The following is a 6,973-nucleotide window of genomic DNA, read 5'->3' as shown; positions in this document are numbered from 1 at the left end:
TTCTGGTAAGAAAAATGAAAACAAAATGACAATATTGAAAATGTTGTATTCCGTATTATGACCATGAATTATAAATATAATTACAAAATTGAACAAAAGCGATGTCACGAATTCTGCCTTTTCTTTAAAATCTCTCTCGTTCATGGTAATTCAGTCTATCGAGGCAGTACACCGTGAACATTATCTTGTTTCTAAATATTCATTTGGATTTTTTTATCTGTCCTTTCTGTCTGTTTAATATCTGTCTAGCTGTGTAGTTCACTCTAATGTCCCTAGTTCACGGTCCCACGTGCTACCTGCAGTACAAACCGAGAGGGGGCAGGCCTTATATACACGCAAAACACATGCAGGAGTATGGAGGCCATCAGGTGACATTGAATGAGATTTATTTTTTATGTCTGTGCAAATCTGTGCTCACAAATGACATTTATGCGTAACTTGATATGAATTGTTCTCAAAAATGAATGAATGAAAATTGTGAGCATGAGATAAATCATTCTTATGGCTATGCATACATTAGCCTATAAGTGACGAGCATGATTTATATTTCCTGCACACATCCATCCATCCATCCATCCATTATCTGAACCCGCTTATCCTGAACAGGGTCGCAGGGGGGCTGGAGCCTATCGCAGCATACATTGGGTGAAAGGCAGGAATACACCCTGGAAAAGTCGCCAGTCCATCACAGGGCACACACACCATTCACTCACACAGTCATACCCACGGGCAATTTAGACTCTCCAATCAGCCTAACCTGTGTGTCTTTGGACTGTGGGAGGAAACCGGAGTACCTGGAGGAAACCCACGCAGACACGGGGAGAACATGCAAACTCCAAACCCAGGACCTCCTTGCTGTGAGGCGGCAGTGCTACCCACTGCACCATCCATGCTGCCCTTCCTGTGCACAATTAACGTTATTTCAGTTCTGAGTACATTGTACATCTTGTGAGCACAATTTTTTCTGAAATCTCATTCAATGTCACCTGCCAGACTCTGAACAGGAGTTCCTACAGCACGCAAAAAAAAAAGAAGTTATTTTTACAGTAAAATACTGGTAACTCGGTTGCTAGAACTTTACCATTTAAATAACAGTAACAGTATGTTAGGCATACAGTAGCAGGTTGCATATCTAATGTTAAATGTATTGCACCATAAGTAATACAATAATTTACAGTTCAGCTGTTTACAATTTCGTACCTTCACTATTTTACGAACTTTTAGTGTAAAATTCATGGACGGATTTCATGGGGTAGTGGCAATTAAGCTATTAACCGCTATTAAGCCTGGCTTTTTTTGGTTGTTGTTTTTTTGTTGTTTTGTTTTCCCTCTTCATTTTCTGATGATTAAGTTTCATATCCAGTGATGTGTGAATGATTGGTTATATTGCTGTCATTAATTGCAGTTTTGGTAGTTTTTCAACGCTTGGAGCGTCGGTGGAGTGTTAAAAGATTTGTTTTGTGGTATATTGTTTGCAAACTATGACCCCTCTACCCCCCCCCCCCCCATCCCCCCCTCAGTAGTTTGTGGTATTACTGTTCTGTCCTGACAGTCAGTCTGTGGTCACTGTATCGCCTGTTATGTCCAGTCTTGCCTGTCAGTGTTTTTATGTTTTAATAAAACTCCCACCCCAACTATCTGTCCTTCAAACCCATAGTCTTTTCCACTCCCCGACCAATCAGAATGGCTTTAGCAGTGGAATGAATTGCAGCCCCCCCCCCCATTCTTTTGAGATACTAAAGCTCAAAATGGCTTCATTAACTCTGCTAGACTTGCAGTCATACTGAGACATACTGCATTGCAGCACCATGAATGCCTGGCCCACAAACATGGGTCACTGCAGCCCTCAAAAATCATGGGCCGTGTCCATTTTCAAAGCTCAGCGCCTCTTGGCAGGCACAGTGCCGCCAGGGTAGAACCAGCAAAGGAAAAACATGGCGTCACTTAGACAATAAAATACCACCACACTACCTATTATTCTGTCTGCCCTGTATAAGCTGCCCCTTATTCATTTTTTTCCTCAAAATTCTACACACAACACCCCATAATGACAACATGAAAGAAGTTTTTTTTTTTTTTTTTTTGCAAATTTATAAAAAATAAAAAAACTAAGAAATCACATGTACATAAGTATTCACAGCCTTTGCCATGAAGCTCAAAATTGAGCTCAGGTGCATCCTGTTTCCACTGATCAACCTTGAGATGTTTCTACAGCTTAATTGGAGTCCACCTGTGGTAAATTCAGTTGATTGGATATGATTTGGAAAGGTACACACCTGTCTATATAAGGTCCCACAGTTGACAGTGCATGTCAGAGCACAAATCAAGCATGAAGTCAAAGGGATTGTCTGTATCCGAGACAGGATTGTGTCGAAGCACAAATCTGGGGAAGGGTACAGAAAAAATTCTGCTGCTTTGAAGGTCCCAATGAGCACAGTGGCCTCCATCATCCGTAAATGGAAGAAGTTTGGAACCACCAGGACTCTTCCTAGAGCTGGCCGCCCGTCTAAACTGAGCAATCGGGGGAGAAGGGCCTTAGTCAGGGAGGTGACCAAGAACCCGATGGTCACTCTGTCAGAGCTCCAGCGTTCCTCTGTGGAGAGAGGAGAACCTTCCAGAAGGACAACCATCTCTGCAGCAATCCACCAATCAGGCCTGTATGGTAGAGTGGCCAGACGGAAGCCACTCCTTAGTAAAAGGCACATGGCAGCCCGCCTGGAGTTTGCCAAAAAGCCACCTGAAGGACTCTCAGACCATGAGAAACAAAATTCTCTGGTCTGATGAGACAAAGATTGAACTCTTTGGCGTGAATGCCAGGCGTCATGTTTGGAGGAAACCAGGCACCGCTCATCACCTGGCCAATACCATCCCTACAGTGAAGCATGGTGGTGGCAGCATCATGCTGTGGGGATGTTTTTCAGCGGCAGGAACTGGGAGACTAGTCAGGATTGAGGGAAAGATGAATGCAGCAATGTACAGAGACATCCTGGATGAAAACCTGCTCCAGAGCGCTCTTGACCTCAGACTGGGGTGACGGTTCATCTTTCAGCAGGACAACGACCCTAAGCACACAACCAAGATATCAAAGGAGTGGCTTCAGGACAACTCTGTGAATATCCTTGAGTGGCCCAGCCAGAGCCCAGACTTGAATCCGATTGAACATCTCTGGAGAGATCTGAAAATGGCTGTGCACCGACGCTCCCCATCCAACCTGATGGAGCTTGAGAGGTGCTGCAAAGAGGAATGGGCGAAACTGCCCAAAGATAGGTGTGCCAAGCTTGTGGCATCATATTCAAAAAGACTTGAGGCTGTAATTGCTGCCAAAGGTGCATCAACAAAATATTGAGCAAAGGCTGTGAATACTTATGTACATGTGATTTCTTAGTGTTTTATTTTTAAGAAATTTGCAAAAATTTCAAAAATACTTATTTCATGTTGTGATTATGGGGTGTTGTGTGCAGAATTTTTTGGAAAAAAATCAATTTATTCCATTTTGGAATAAGGCTGTAACATAACAAAATGTGGGGAAAGGTGAAGCGCTGTGAATACTTTTCGGATGCACTGTATATACAATGCTGTGCAAAAGTTTTAGGCAGGTGTGAAAAATGCTGTGAAAAATATAAATTTTAATAGTTGATTTTTATCAATTAACAAAATGCAGAGTGAGTGAACAGAAGAATCAAATCTAATTCAAATCAACATTTGGTGTGACCACCCTTTGCCTTCAAACCAGCATCAGTTCTTATAGGTACACTTGCACAAAGTCAGGGATTTTGTAGGCATATAGTCAGGTAGGTGATTAACCAATTATACCAAACAGGAGCTGATCATCAATTTAATATTTAGGTTGAAACACAATCATTAACTGAAACAGAAACGGCTGTGTAGGAGGGTTAAACTGGGTGAGGAATAGACTAACTGACAAACTCACCTTCCAAGGTGAGGTTGCTGAAGTCAGTTTAATGTCAGAAGTCATACACCATGGCAAGACTGAGCACAGCAACAAGACACAAGGTAGTTATACTGCATCAGCAAGGTCTCTCCCAGGCAGAAATTTCAAGGCAGACAGGGGTTTCCAGATGTGCTGTCCAAGCTCTGTTGAAGAAGCACAAAGAAACAGGCAACGTTGAGGACCGTAGACGCAGTGGTCGGCCAAGGAAACTTAGTGCAGCAAATGAAAGGCACATCATGCTTACTTCCCTTCACTATCAGAAGATGTCCAGCAGTGCCATCAGCTCAGAATTGGCAGAAACCAGTGGGACCCAGGTACACCCATCTACTGTGCGGAGAAGTCTGGTCAGAAGTGGGTTTTCATGGAAGAATTGCAGCCAAAAAGCCATACCTCCAATGTGGAAACAAGGCCGAGCAACTCAACTATGCACGAAAACACAGGAACTGGGGTGCATAAAAATGGCAGCAGGTTCTCTGGACTGGTGAGTCAAAATTTGAATTATTTGGCTGTAACAGAAGGCAGTTTGTTCGCCGAATGGCTGGACAGTGGGACAAGAATGAGTGACTGCAGGCAACAGTGAAGCATGGTGGAGGTTCCTTGCAAGTTTGGGGCTGCATTTCTGCAAATTGAGTTTGGGATTTGCTCAGAATGAATGGTCTCCTCAATGCTGAGAAGTACAGGCAGATACTTATCCATCATGCAGTACCATCAGGGAGGCATCTGATTGGCCCCAAATGTATTCTGCAGCAGGACAACAACCCCAAACACACAGCCAATGTCATTAAGAACTGTCTTCAGCATAAAGAAGAACAAGGAGTCCTGGAAGTGGTGGTATGGCCCCCCACAGAGCCCTGATCTCAACATCGAGTCTGTCTGGGATTACCTGAAGAGACCGAAGCATTTGAAGCTGCCTAAATCCACAGAAGAACTGTGGCTAGTTCTCCAAGACGTTTGGAACAACCTACCTAACTTCAAATACTGTCTGCAAGTATACCTAGAAGAATTGATGCTGTTTTGAAGGGTGGTCAGACCAAATATTGATTTGATTTAGATTTTTCTTCTGTTCATTCACTTCATCTGTTCATGCATTTTGTTAATTTATAATTTATAATTTTTTTTTTATAGCATTTTTTCACACCTGCCTAAAACCTTTGCACAGTACAGTATCCTTTTTTTCTTCCTGTTTTCTCCCATTAATAGCCAATTGTACCCCATCTATTCCAATTGCTATATGTTACCTAGGGATACACCACCTAGGAGTTTGCATGTTCTCCCTGTGTCTGCGTGGGTTTCCTCTGGGTACTCCGGTTTCCTCCCACAGTCCAAAGACATGCATGTTAGGCTGATTGGAGAGTCTAAATTGCCCATTGGTATGAGTGTGTGAGTGAATGGTGTGTGTGCCCTGCGATGGACTGGCGACCCGTCCAGGGTGTATTCCTGCCTTTGGCCCAATATATGCTGGGATAGGCTCCAGCCCCCCTGCGACCCTGTTCAGGATAAGCGGGCTCAGATAATGGATGGATGGATGGATGGATGGATACACCACCTACACCCTTCTCCAAGTGAGAACCATGTGTCCGAGGCGCCCGAGATGCTGTTGTATGCGTTGATCTCACTAACCCCCCCCCCCCCCCCCCCTTTCTGGGTCTTCCCCCCGCCCTCGGAGCGGCAAGCCAATCATGCCACTCCGTGTGAACCGGCCAAACCCAGCTTTGGAATGGAACCCCAGTCCTCGGTGCGCAACTGCAACAAACTGATGCCTGTACCAAGGTCCGTTACTTTAACCATGTGCCACCGCGGCTCTAAGTTTATAATATTTATTAATCAAACGATGACGTTTTTATATGTATCAGGCACAGTGTTTCCAAGGCAGTCTCTTTGATTTGCATGCCAGCGATGGATGCAAATCCCTGGATAAAGTTTGATTAATTTGATTTGATTTGATTAGTGTGTCTCCGGAGCATTTCGCAGACGGTCTATGCTGCTCCCGCATTATTGTGCTCATTCAGACAGGCAAAGAAGAGAGGGCTACGGACAGAGACGGGATCACAGCGCCATGGCGATCAGTGTCCGCCGTCATACAAACAGTCTGTTAGTGTCGTACTGAGCAATCTGCTCCTTCAGTTTCACCTGGCTTTCTTCAGCTGGAGTGAATGATTGATTGTGGGAATAGAAGCGGTTGGTATGGCATGTCAGTGCAGCAAGATGGCCTCATTTTAAGTAGTTAATCTGTGTTTTCAGTTGCAGAATTTTCTCGATGCAATAAACTCTTCAAGAACAAAAAAAGGGAGTATTTAAATAAACACATTTTTTTTAAATAAGTAAACGTGCCATGAATTGAATAGTGTATATTGGTCTAATCGGGGAATTGACATAGACTAAAAATGTAGAAGTGAGAATAATGTTGTAGATTGAGAGACACCAAGGACGCAGAATCGTACTCAAGATGCCAAATCATGGTGAAGGTTCTCCCCATTCAGTGCAGATATGATGTAATTCATCTTAACTTTCTGAAATATTGCTAAGGTAATATTAATAATTAGTTAGTTATACAAAATTTTTAAAAGACGGTACAGAGGAAAGAAGTGCTACTGTTTACATATGTGAGGGACGGAGATGGGACTGAAGTATGGGCAGAGGAAGGTGTCCGTGTCTGTTATAGGTAACTCGGTTTGTGATGCTCAACGTGAAGGAAATGTAAAAAAAATAAAAAATAAATTAAAAAAAGATTAATATTGGGAGATTGGTGTACAGGCAGAAGAAACTAATAAAAACAGATTAAATGAAAAACAGATTGAACAGGTTTGTCCTCTGGATTAGGTGTGCGGTTGATGGATTAAGAGTGGACTAGAGGGGGAAATATAATAGACACACACACACACACTCACTCACACACACGCACACACACACATACACTCACACACACTCACACATACACATACACTCACACACACTCACACACACACACACATACACACACACACACTTACACACACTTACTGGCCCAGCCACTGCAATATC

The sequence above is a fragment of the Conger conger genome, chromosome 16, assembly GCF_963514075.1.
Source record: "Conger conger chromosome 16, fConCon1.1, whole genome shotgun sequence".
NCBI lineage: Eukaryota > Metazoa > Chordata > Actinopteri > Anguilliformes > Congridae > Conger > Conger conger.
This window is presented reverse-complemented; position numbering follows the sequence as displayed.